The sequence below is a fragment of the Rhinopithecus roxellana genome, chromosome 16 (genome assembly GCF_007565055.1).
Source record: "Rhinopithecus roxellana isolate Shanxi Qingling chromosome 16, ASM756505v1, whole genome shotgun sequence".
Taxonomy (NCBI): Eukaryota; Metazoa; Chordata; class Mammalia; order Primates; family Cercopithecidae; genus Rhinopithecus; species Rhinopithecus roxellana.
The window spans coordinates 25,137,490-25,151,176 of record NC_044564.1 but is presented as its reverse complement, the minus strand read 5'-3'; positions in this window follow the sequence as shown (position 1 = coordinate 25,151,176).

Here is a 13,687-nt window from a genome sequence, read left to right as displayed (position 1 = left end):
CAAATGTTGCAAGAATAATATAATGAATGCCCATATACTATTCACCGGGATTCACTTAGTGTTATTATTTTGCCTAGTTTTTTTTTTTTTTTTTTTTTTTTTTTTTTGAGACGGAGTCTCGCTCTGTCGCCCGGGCTGGAGTGCAGTGGCCGGATCTCAGCTCACTGCAAGCTCCGCCTCCCGGGTTTACGCCATTCTCCTGCCTCAGCCTCCGGAGTAGCTGGGACTACAGGCGCCCGCCACCTCGCCCGGCTAGATTTTTGTATTTTTTTAGTAGAGACGGGGTTTCACCGTGTTAGCCAGGATGGTCTCGATCTCCTGACCTCGTGATCCGCCCGTCTCGGCCTCCCAAAGTGCTGGGATTACAGGCTTGAGCCACCGCGCCCGGCCTAGTTTTGTTTTATCTTTACCTATGTGTTTACATATTATTTTGCAAAACCATTTGAAAACCAATCACACATCTCCCTAAATACTTTGGTATGTATCTACTAAGATCAAGAACTACCTCTTACATAAGCACAGCCCGATTATAAAATTAAGGAAATTTAATCGTGATTCAATACTGGTATACAAATTCCATCTTTAAATTTTGTCAATTATTCCAGTAATAACTGTTATATATTTCATTTTATTTCCTAATGTAGGATCATCTAAATTCAACTATTACTATATTACTATATTATTACAAGTGATCTGCCCTCCTCAGTCTCCCAAAGTGCTGGGATTACGGGGGTGAGCCACCGTGCCCGGCGTAAAAATTTGTATTGAAGTACAATATACATAAGGAAAAATTTACATATCCCAAGTGTAAAGCTTGAATACTCACAAACCAAACACACCCATATAATCAGCTCCCAGAAAATAACCAGAACATTTCCCGCACCTTCAGAATCTCCCCTCATGCTGCCCTCTAATCACTATTCTGACTTCAAACAGTGCAGGTCAGTTTATGCAACAGCTTTTTAAGGAAGTTTCACAAGAGCGGTGTTGTCCATTTTCAACTCATTTTCCACACAGCTGCCAGAATTAGTTTTCTAAAATAGATATTCTATCATGTCACTTCCTTTTAAAAACTCATCGGTGTCTTCCAATTGTACTTAAAACTAAGTACAAACTTCAACTTCCATAAAGTCATGATCAGTATGGCCCTTCACTTGCTATTCCATCCTTCTTTTTTTTTTTTTTTTTTGAGACAGTCTTGTTCTGGAGTGCAGCGGCGCAATCTCAGCTCACTGCAACCTCCGCCTCCCAGATTCAAGCGATTCTCCTGCCTCAGCCTCCCGAGTAGAGTAGCTGGGACTACAGGTGCGTGCCACCACGCCTGGCTAATTTTTGTATTTTTAGTAAAGACAAGGTTTCACCATGTTGGCTAGGCTGGTCTCAAACTCCTGACCTCAAGTGATCTGCTCACCTCAGCCTCCCAAAGTGCTGTGATTACAGGTGTGAGCCACTTTGCCCAGCTATTCCATCTTTTTTGTGAGAGAAGAGGGGCAAGGTCTTGCACTGTCACCTAGGCTGGAATACAGTGGTGCAGTCACATCTCAGCCTCCTGAGTAATTGGGACTACACACGCGCACCACAATGTCTGGCTAATTTCTGTATTTTTGTGTAGACTTTCACCATGTCGTCCAGGCTGGTTTCAAACTCCTGAGCTCAAGGAATCTGCCAGCCTCGGCTTTCCAAAGTGCTGGGATTACAGGCATCAGCCACCGCCTGGTCCCCATCATTTTTCTTGCTACTCCACCCCTGGCTCCCTGAGCTCCAGCAATATCAGCCTTCTTTCAGTTCCTTCATTGTATTAAGTTCTTTCCTGCCTCCGGGATTTCACCCAAGCTGTTTGTTCCATTTGGAATGTGCTTTCTTGGCTTTTTCTCCTTTTCGTCTTTCACCTCTCAGCATAAATATCATCTCTGGACTCAAGCCATCCTCCCACCCCAGCTTCCTGGCTAGCTGGGACCACAGGCGTGTACCACACACCTGACTAATGTTTTGTAGAGATGGGATTTCTTTTTTTTTTTTTTTTTGAGGCGGAGTCTCGCTCTGTCGCCCGGACTGGAGTGCAGTGGCCAGATCTCAGCTCGCTGCAAGCTCCGCCTTCCGGGTTTACGCCATTCTCCTGCCTTAGCCTCCCGAGTAGCTGGGACTACAGGCGCCCGCCACCTCGCCCGGCTAGTTTTTGTATTTTTAGTAGAGATGGGGTTTCACTGTGTTAGCCAGGATGGACTCGATCTCCTGACCTCGTGATCCGCCCGTCTCGGCCTCCCAAAGTGCTGGGATTACAGGCTTGAGCCACCGCGCCCGGCCCAGAGATGGGATTTCACCATGTTGCCCAGGCTGGTCTCAAATTCCTGGACTCAAGTGATCCTCCCACCCTGGCCTCCCAAACTGCTAGGATTACAGGCTTGAGCCATTGCACCCGGCCCAGGTCTTAACTAAAGGCCTAAAATATGTTCTCTAAACATATTTAGATATGCTTTCTTTTTCTTTTTTCTTTTTTTTTTTTTTTTGAGACGGGGTCTTGCTCTGTCACCCAGGCTGGAGTGCAGTGGCGGGATTTCGGCTCACTGCAAGCGCCGTCTCCCAGGTTCACGCCATTCTCCTGCCTCAGCCTCCTGAGTAGCTGGGACTACAGGCACCCACCACCACGCCCGTCTAATTTTTTGTATTTTTAGTAATTTTTTGTATTTTTTTAGTAGAAACGGGGTTTCACTGTGGTCTCGATCTCCTGACCTTGTGATCCGCCCGCCTCGGCCTCCCAAAGTGCTGGGATTATAAGTGTGAGCCACCGCGCCCAGCTTTTCTTTCTTTTTTTTTTGAGATGGAGTCTTGCTTTGTTGCCTAGGCTGGAGTACAGTGGTACACGATCTCATCTCACTGCAACTTCTGCCTCCCAAGTTCAAGTGATTCTCCTGCTTTAGCCTCCAGAGTAGCTGGGATTACAGCCACATGCCACCACACCCGTCTAATTTTTGCATTTTTAGTAGAGTAGGCCACCATGTTGGCCAGACTGGTCTTGAACCCCTGTCCTCAAGTGATCTGCCCTCCTCTGCCTCCCAAAGTGCTGGGATTACAGGCATGAGCCACCATGCCCAGGCTGATATGTTTTCTCTTTCTTTCTTTCTCCCTCCCTTCCTTCCTTCCCTTTTCTTTCTTTTTTCTTTTTTCTTTTTTTTTTGAGACAGAGTCTTGCTTTGTCACCCAGGCTGGAGTGCAGTGGCAAGATCTCAGCTTACTGCAACCTCCTCTGCCTCCTGGGTTCAAGCAATTACCATGCCTCTGCCTCCCAAGTAGCTGGGACTAAAGGTGCACACCACCTCGCCTGGCTAATTTTTTTTATTTTAGTAGAGATAGGGTTTCACCATGTTGCCCAGGCTGGTCTTGGATTCTGAACTTAGGCAATCAGCCCACCTTAGTCTCCCCAAGTGCTAGGATAACAGGTGTGACCCACCACGCCCAGCCTGGCTGATATGTTTTCTAAAATGTTTCTCTTATATCATTCATTTTCCTTTTAGTGTTTTTTTTACAATTTCTGATTATCAATTGTCTCTCCTTTTGTTTCATTTTTATTTTTAAATTTATTACTTTTTTTTATAGACAGGATCTCACTGTCACCTAGGCTACGGTGCAGTTGTAGCTCACTGCAGCTTTGGATACCTGGGCTCAAGTGATCCTCCCGAGTAGCTAAGACTACAGGTATATGCCACCATGCCCAGCTAATTTTTTAATATTTGGTAGTGGTCCTGACCTTATAACCTCAAACAATCCTCCCGCATCAGCCTCCCAAAGCACTGGGATTATAAGCATGAGCCACTTGCCCAGCCCAGTTGTCTCTTTTTGCCCTTGACTGTGAACACATGGAAACGAGGACCATGTGTACATGCTCAATACCCAGCACATTGTAGGTACTTAATAAATGTTTACTGAAGGATTGTGACCATCGTCAATCCTTTCAGTCTTTCCTTTAACCATTGTCTCCCTCAAATTTTATGCCCCGGTTGCATTGAACTACTTGGGAGTTTTCTTACTCTATTTTGTTTTATTTCCTGGGCCTTTGACCTTGCTGTTGTCTTTGCTTAGAATGTTTTGATTGATAAGGTTTACTGGAGGAATGGAGCTTGTGCTAAGCGTTGAAGCATGGTTTGAATTTGAATTGACAGAGGGGAAGAAGCAGCATCGTTGAAGTCTAAGAAAGACCAAAAAGCTGTGAAATGAATGACGATTCATTCCACACTTAATGATCAAGCCCCGTGGTCAAGAATGGTCAAGAATTGACACCTTGTAATCTCAGCACTTTGGAAGGTTGAGGTGGGAGTCCAGGAGTTCGAAACCAGCCTGGACAGCATAGTGAAACTCCATCTCTATAAAAAAATACAAAAATTAGGCCTGGTGCGGTGGTCATGCCTGTAATCCCAGCACTTTGGGAGGCCAAGGCAGGTGGATCATGAGGTCAGGAGTTCAAGACCAGCCTGACCAAGATGGTAAAACCCCATCTCTACTGAAAATACAAAAATTAGCTGGGCACAGTGGCAGGGGCCTGTAATCCCAGCTACTCAGGAGGCTGAGGCAGGACAATTGCTTGAACCCAGGCGGCAGAGGTTGCAGTGAGCCGAGATTGTGCCATTGCACTCTAGCCTGGGCAACAAAGTGAGACTCCATCTCAAAAAAAAAAAAAAAAAAAAAAAAAAAATTAAGGCAACAGAGTGAGATTCTGTCTCAAAACAAACAAAACCAAAAAACAAAAATTAGCTGGGTGTCATGACATATACCTGTAGTCCCAGCTACTTGGGAGGCTGAGGTGGGAGGTAGGATTGCTTGAGCCCGGGAGGTTGAGGTTGCAGCGAGCCATGATTGCACCCCGTACTCTAGCCTAGGTGACAGAGGAAGACTCTGCCTCAAAAATAAATAAATATATAATTAAAATAAAATTGCATCTGCCCTAACATTTTCAGTATTAGGCACTTTTGTAGTCACTTTCACTGGTACTCACCAAAACTTGTAACAATATTATGTACTAACTGCTTGTTTTTATCTGTTTCTGTCGCAGAAAGAGACAAAGTAAGCTCCACCAGGGCAAGGATCACTTATTTCTGCCTCATTTACTACTGTATCCCTGATATTAGCACAGGGCCTGTCACATAGGAGGCACTCAATAAATTTGTTGAATGAAAGAATGAACGAATGAATGGCTCATTCTCAACGGCACTTCAGAGACTGAGAGGAAACAGACACATAAATGCAGTGCGGCATGGGAGTTGCTATGATATGCACAGATTGCTGTGGGCACATTAGAAAGATTACGGTGAGAAAAGCAGAGCAGTCTGAGCTATGTGAGGTATGGAACACTCATCAGGCCCAAGGAGGTGAGGACAGGACTTCAATTATGCACCCCTCATACACATATCCAAAGTTTATTTCATTTTATGTATTTTTGTTTTGTGTTATTTTGTTTATTTGAGACAGGGTCTCCCTCTGTAGCCCAGGCTGGAAAGCACTGGTGCAAACACAGTTACCTGCAGCCTTGACTTTCTAGGCTCAAGCAGTCCTCCTGGCTCAGCCTCCCGAGTAGCTGGGACCACAGGTACATGCCACCACACCCAGGTAATTAAAAAAAAATTTTTTTGGTCTTGTTCAGTGGCTCACACCTGTAATCCCAGCACTTTGAGAGGCCAAGGTGGGCGGATCACCTGAGGTCAGGAGTTCAAGACCAGCTTGGCCAACATGGTGAAACCCCTCTACTAAAAATACAAAAATTAGCCAGGTGTGGTGGCAGGTGCCTGTAATCCCAGCTACTCGGGAGGCTGAGGCAGGAGAATCGCTTGAACCTGCGAACTGTCAAGAGACGGAGGCTGCAGTGAGCCAAGATCGCGCCACTGCACTCCAGCCAGGGGGACAAGAGCGAGACTCTGCCTCAAAAAAGAAAAATTTTTTTTTACGCCTGTAATCCCAGCACTTTGGGAGGCCAAGGCAGGTGGATCACGAGGTCAGGAGATCGAGACCATCCTGACTAACACAGTGAAACTCCATCTCTACTAAAAAGATAAAAAATTAGCTGGGCGTGGTGGCGGGCGCCTGTGGTCCCAGCTACTCAGGAGGCTGAGGCAGGAGAATGGCATGAACCTGGGAGGCGGAGCTTGCAGTGAGCCGAGATCATGCCACTGCACTCCAGCCTGGACAACAGCAGGACTCTGTCTCAAAAAAAAAAAAAAAAAAAAAAAAAAAAAATTAGTCACACATGGTGGCATGTGCCTGTAATCCCAGCTACAACAGAACAAGACTCCATCTCAAAAAAAAAAAAAAAAAGAAAAGGTAGGTATAGCCAATCTATAGTTTGTTATTTTAATGTGAATTTTTGGTAAACAACTTGGAAACTGCCTCTTCTTTTTTACTTTAAAAACTCACTTCGGGGCCGGGCGCGGTGGCTCAAGCCTGTAATCCCAGCACTTTGGGAGGCCGAGACGGGCGGATCACGAGGTCAGGAGATCAAGACCATCCTGGCTAACATGGTGAAACCCCGTCTCTACTAAAAATACAAAAAACTAGCCGGGCGACCTGGCGGGTGCCTGTAGTCCCAGCTACTCGGGAGGCTGAGGCAGGAGAATGGCGTGAACCCGGGAGGCGGAGCTTGCAGTGAGCTGATATCCGGCCACTGCACTCCAGCCTGGGCGACAGAGCAAGACTCCGTCTCAAAAAAAAAAAAAAAAAAAAAAAAAAAAAAAAAAAAAAAAAAACTCACTTCTGGCCGGGCGCGGTGGCTCAAGCCTGTAATCCCAGCACTTTGGGAGGCCGAGACGGGTGGATCACGAGGTCAGGAGATCGAGACCATCCTGGCTAACACCGTGAAACCCCGTCTCTACTAAAAAATACAAAAAACTAGCCGGGTGAGGTGGCGGGCGCCTGTAGTCCCAGCTACTCGGGAGGCTGAGGCAGGAGAATGGCATAAACCCGGGAGGCGGAGCTTGCAGTGAGCTGAGATCCGGCCACTGCACTCCAGCCTGGGCGATAGAGCCAGACTCCGTCTCAAAAAAAAAAAAAAAAAAAAAAACTCACTTCTGGGCCGGGCACGGTTGCTCACGCCTGTAAACCCAGCACTTTGGGAGGCCGAGGCAGGTGGATCACAAGGTCAGGAGATGGAGACCATCCTGGCTAACATGGTGAAACCCTGTCTCTACTAAAAACACAAAAAATTAGCCAGGCGTGGTGGCAGGCGCCTGTAGTCCCAGCTACTCAGGAGGCTGAGGCAGGAGAATGGCGTGAACCCAGGAGGCGGAGCTTGCAGTGAGCCGAGATTGCGCCACTGCACTCCAGCCAGGGGGACAGAGCGAGATTCTGTCTCAAAAAAAAAAAAAAAAAAAAAAAAAAAAAAAAAAATAGGCCGGGCGCGGTGGCTCAAGCCTTTAATCCCAGCACTTTGGAAGGCCGAGACGGGCGGATCACGAGGTCAGGAGATCAAGACCATCCTGGCTAACACAGTGAAACCCCCGTCTCTACTAAAAAATACAAAAAAAAAAAAAAAAAAAAAAAAAAAAAACTAGCCGGACGAGGTGGCGGGCGCCTGTAGTCCCAGCTACTCGGGAAGCTGAGGCAGGAGAATGGCGTGAACCCGGGAGGCGGAGTTTGCAGTGAGCTGAGATCCGGCCACTGCACTCCAGCCTGGGCGACAGAGCGAGACTCTGCCTCAAAAAAAAAAATAAAATAAAATAAAATAAATAAAAACTCACTTCTGGCCCGGACGGTGGCGCATGCCTGTAATCCCAGCACTTTGGGAGGCCGAGGCGGGTGGATCACAAGGTCAGGAGATGGAGACCATCCTGGCTAACATGGTGAAACCCTGTCTCTACTAAAAATACAAAAAATTAGCCAGGCATGGTGACGGGCGCCTGCTAGTCCCTGCTACTCGGGAGGCTGAGGCAGGAGAATGGCGTGAACCTGGGAGGCGGAGCTTACAGTGAGCTGAGATCGAGCCACTGCACTCCAGCCTGGGCTACAAGGCGAGACTCTGTCTCAAAAAAAAAGAAAACAAAAAAACACACTTGTTGGCTGGGCATGGTGGCTCACACCTGTAATTCCAGCTGTTTGGGAGGCAGAAACAGCTCAAAGAGTTCAAGACTAGCCTGGGCAACACAGCCAGACCAAATAAATAAATAAAAAGTTAAGGCCCGGCGTGGTGGCTCACACCTGTAATCCCAGCTCTTTGGGAAGACGAGGCGGGCGGCTGACGAGGTCAGGAGATCGAGACCATCCTGGTTAACACGGTGAAACCCCGTCTCTACTAAAAAAGACAAAAAATTAGCCGGGTGTGGTGGCGGGCACCTGTAGTCCCAGCTACTCGGGAGGCTGAGGCAGGAAAATGGCGTGAACCCAGGAGGCGGAGCTTGCAGTGAGCCGAGATGGCGTCACTTCACTCCAGCCTGGGCAACAGAGCCAGACTCCGTCTCAAAAAAAAAAAAAAAAACCCAAAACGTTTGTCATGTTGGGGGCAGTAGTGTGTGCCTATAATCCCAGCTACTCAGGAGGCTGAGGCGGGAAGAATTTTTTTTTTTTTTTAAGAGATCTCACTATGCTGCTTAGACAGTTTTTTTCTTTTTCTTTTTTTTTTTTTTTTTTTGAGACAGTCTCACTCTGTCACCCAGGCTGGAGTGCAGTGGCACGATCTTGGCTCACTGCAACCTCCGCCTTCCGGGTTCAAGTGATTCTTCTGCCTCAGCTTCCCGAGTAGCTGGGACTACAGGCACACGCCACCATGCCCGGCTAATTTTTGTATTTTTTTTTTTTTTTTTTTTTTTTTAGTAGAGACAGGGTTTCATCATATTGGCCAGGCTGGTCTCGAACTTCTGCCCTCAGGTGATCTGCCTGCCTCAGCCTCCCAAAGTGCTGGGATTACAGGCGTAAGCCACCGCACCTGGTGGCACTTTTTTTTTTTTTTTTTTGAGATTTGTTTGCTCTGTCACCACGCTGGAGTGCAGTGGTGCAATCTTGGCTCACTGCAACCTCTGACTCCACCTCTGACTCTGATTCAAGTGATTCTCCTGCCTCAGCCTCCCAAGTAGGTGGGATTACAGGCACGCACCACTATGCCCAGATAATTTTTGTATTTTTGGTAGAGATGGGGTTTCATCATGTTGGTCAGGTTGCTCTCGATCTGACCTCCTGATCCTCCTGCCTCAGCTTCCCAAAGTGCTGGGATTACGGGCATGAGCCACGGCACCCGGCCTGTGGCACTTCTTAAAATGATTATCTTTCTTTCAAAAAGAAACTATATGGAAATCTTGGTAAGATAAACAGGAGGGAACAATATTTGCTTTAGGAAGGTTAATTCTGACCTTATAAAGAATGAGTTTTACGGGGACTAACCCTTTTTGTTTTTTTTTTTTTTTTTTTTTGAGTCAGAGTCTCACTCTGTTGCCTAGGCTGGAGTGCAGTGTCAGGATCTCAGCGCAATGCAACCTCTGTCTTCCGGGTTCAAGCAATTCTCCTGCCTCAGTCTCCTGAGTAGCTGGGACTACAGGTGCCCGCCATGACGCCCGACTAATTTTTGTATTTTTGATAGAGATGGGGTTTCACCATGTTGGCCAGGCTGATCTCAAACTCCTGACCTCAAATGATCCGCCTGCCTCAGCCTCCCAAAGTGGTGGGATTACAGGCGTGAGCCACTGCACCTGGCCAACTTGTTTAAATATGTTAACGTATATGTAAAACTTGGACACTTTTTTTTTTGAGACGGAGTCTCGCTCTGCCGCCTAGGCTGGAGTGCAGTGGCCGGATCTCAGCTCACTGCAAGCTCCGCCTCCCGGGTTTATGCCATTCTCCTGCCTCAGCCTCCCGAGTAGTTGGGACTGCAGGCGCCCGCCACCTCGCCCGGCTAGTTTTTTTGTATTTTTTAGTAGAGACGGGATTTCACCGTGTTAGCCAGGATGGTCTCGATTTCCTGACCTCGTGATCCGCCCATCTCGGCCTCCCAAAGTGCTGGGATTACAGGCTTGAGCCACCGCACCTGGCCTAACTTGGACACTACTCTTAAGGAGCCACAGTCTTCCTCTAAAATTAATAGTGGGCCTGCCGCGGTGGCTCACGCCTGTAATCTCAGCACTTTGAGAGGCTGAGGTGGGCGGATTGCTTGAGCTCAGGGGTTCAAGACCAGCCTGGGCAACATAATGAAACCTTGTCTCTACTAAAAATACAAACATTAGTCGGGCCTAGTGGCACTGAGCCTGTAGTCCCAGCTACTCCTGGGGTTGAGGTGGGAGGATTGCTGGAACCCAGGAGGCAGAGGTTGCTGTGAGCCAAGATCATGCTACTGCACTCCAGCCTGGGTGACAGAGCAAGACTATCTCAGTTTAAGAAAAAAAAAGAAGAAGAAGTACCCTGGTTGGAAAGTACCAGGTGATGCCTGATAGTGAACGTTAAGTGCTGTTTTCTTTTTTTAAAAAAAATTATTTTTAAAATTTTAATTTTGAATGCTGTTTTTCTTTACCACCAGAGGGCACCAATCAGTCAAGTCAATCTACATGCCATTACGAAACAATATGAGAAAGCTCTAGGAAGCTGTTTCTAGCATTCATTTTTTTAACAAATATGTTTTGAGTACTTAATATGTGCCAAACATTGGAGTAGCTGGTATAGAGTTTTGGAATTTATAGTCTTGAGCACCTACTATGTGCTTGAGAGAACAGCTAGGCATAGAGGGTAGAGTTCAATTTGTGATTTTGTGATTACTCATTGTCTTCCTGTCCTTGGCCGTGAGTCTCTTGAGAACAATTACTTAGTGTCTACTTTGTGTCAGATGGTGTGCCTGTTGCTGAGGATTCAGGGATGAATAAGACACAGTGGCAGTCTACTAATAAACAATGTCTTACTGGCTAGAATAAAAACACATGAGCTAGTTCTGTGGAATTCCAGTTCCTGTGACCTGAGAATAAAGAGCCTTGATTATAAAACTCATTAATACATTGAGCTTCCAACCTCCCAGCATACAGGCATGCCCTCAGTGGATGCTTAATGAGTTTATGAGTTGACATGAGCCCAGGGGTCGCTTCTGATCTGGGTGCCATGTATATGTTCCAGTGGGTTAGACTAGGGCTTCATCATCCTCCAGGTCAGGGTGGGGCTGTGATGAGTTTTTGTGGGTGAAATGCTTTGAAGATGACCTTTCTACCTATTTATCTGCTCACTTGCTATTAAAGGTGTCAACATCATCTTTCACATTTCCGGATCAGTAATCCTCTTGTCCCTAAATTGACTGGTACTGGAGGGAATGGTACATAAACTTCATCATTTTGATAAGAGGGGCTGCATTCACTAGGATACTCCCTCTTCTCTGAGGGGAGCTCTAATTCCAATAGAGTTCGGTCTCAAGACCTGGACAGTAGTATTGGTGGCTAGAAAAGGATGTGTTAAAACACTGAGACCTCACCTCTGAGCGGGGGGAGGGGAAAGGCCAAAAAAAAGGAGGGGGTGCTGCTTAAATGTGGATTGTGTAGAGTGACTCCATTCCAAAGAGTACAGTATAGAAAAGGGGGAGGGAGGGGCAGAGTAACTTTACAGTGGATAGACTTGACACACTTCCTCAGCCAGACAATCAAGGTCAACATCAACATTGCTAAGTCATGTTGCTATCTGTGCCCTTAATATGATGTGATGAAATGGCATTTCACCTCTGTGATCTTACCCTCAAAAACTCATAATACCAGTCTAATCATGAGAAAAGCATCACAATCCCAACTGAGGGACAGTCTACAAAATACTTGACCAGTATTCTTCAAAACTGTTAAAGTCATCAAAACAAAGTCTTTTGCCACAGTCAAGAGGAATCTAAGGAAACAGGAAAACTTAATGTAGTCTGGTATCCTGGATGAGATCCTGGAATAGCAAAAGGTCACTAGGTAAAAATTAAGGAAGTATGAACTTCAGTTAATAGTGATGTATCAATATTAACTCATTAATTGTAATACATTTACTCTTCTAATGTAATATATTAACAAAAGGGGAAACTGGGCGCCAAGTGTAGGGGAACTCAACTATCTTTTCAATTTTTCTATAAATCTAAAACTGTCCTTGGCTGGGCACAGTGGCTCATGCCAGTAATCTCAGCACTTTGGAAGGCTGAGGTGGACAGATCACCTGAGATCGGGGGTTGGAGACCGGCCTGGCCAACATGGTGAAACTCCGTCTCTACCAAAAATACAAAAATTAGCTGGGCATGGCGGTGCGCACCTGTGGTCCTGCTACTTGGGAGACTGAGGTTAGAGGATGGCTTGAGCCCAGGAGGTTGCTGCTAGAGTGAGCTATAATCACTACTGTACTCCAGCCTGGGTAACAGAGTGAGACCCTGTCTCAATAAAAGGGGTAGGTAGTGGTGGTATCCAGAATACAGCTATGCCTTAAAGTTTTTTCTTTCAAGTTCCTATGAATCATTTACCATGTGCCAGTCACTACCCTAAGTGCTGTACATACGTTTAATCATTATAATTGCTTGCGTTGGGTATAATTAATCCCCTTTTACAGAAGCTGATGAAACAGCCGGGTGTGGTGGCAAGCACCTGTAGTCCTAGCTACTTGGGAGGCTGAGGTGGAAGAATCGCTTGAACCTGGGAGGCGGAGGTTGCAGTGGGCCGTTGATCGCGCCACTGTGCGACGGCCTGGGTGATAGAGCAAGACCCTGTCTCAAACAAAACAAAACAAAAAAACAAAAAACTGATGAGACAGTAAGAAGTAATGTGTGGAACTAGGGTTGGAACCAAGATCTGTCCGATTTCGAGATTGTGTGTGTAGAACTCTCACAGTATTCCGGCTTTTCTAGGAAATGTTTTTTAGGTAGTTATCCTAGGATACGCCTTCCTAAGAGAAAGGAGTAATGTATTCTTTTTTTTTTTTTTTTTTTTTTTTTTTAGACAGAGCCTCGCTCTGTTGCCCAGGCTGGGGTGCAGTGGCCGGATCTCAGCTCACTGCAAACTCCGCCTCCCGGGTTTAGGCCATTCTCCTGCCTCGGCCTCCGGAGTAGCTGGGACTACAGGCGCCCGCCACCTCGCCCGGCTAGTTTTTTGTATTTTTAGTAGAGACGGGGTTTCACCGTGTTAGCCAGGATGGTCTCGATCTCCTGACCTCGTGATCCACCCGTCTCGGCCTCCCAAAGTGCTGGGATTACAGGTTTGAGCCACCGCACCCGGCCGAGGAGTACTGTATTCTGAACCACGGGGACCAAAGACTGTCCCCACATCTCACTTCGGTTATGATTATCTCGAAAGTCCCTCAGTTCCAGGGTGGACATTCAAGCCAAAAGGACCTATAAGGGGTCAAAGTTCAAGCACAGTTTATTTTACAAACGGGGAAGGCGAAGGGCAGCCCCAAATCACAATGAGAAGGGCAGGAGACCCATTTTGTTATTGTCTCTTTTTCCTCACAACTTCCTCTTTGTAGTTAAGAAGGGAAGCAGAAGCTGACCTTTCTGTCTTACCCCGTTTCTCACGTGGAACTGCCGCACCCAGGGTGGGTAACGTGCCCAAGGGCACATTTGCCTGTGGGCTGGCCTGAGGGAAGGTCGGTTCCCACCGAAAAGACCCACATTCTCAGCACATCCTAATCAAGCAGCTACTAAGTGGAGGGACCGCAGACTGGGTGTCACGGGGAGGGGCCTGCAGCGACCAGGCCCGTCCCAGGATGGCTGCAGAGGCCCCTGGATCCACAGTGGGGA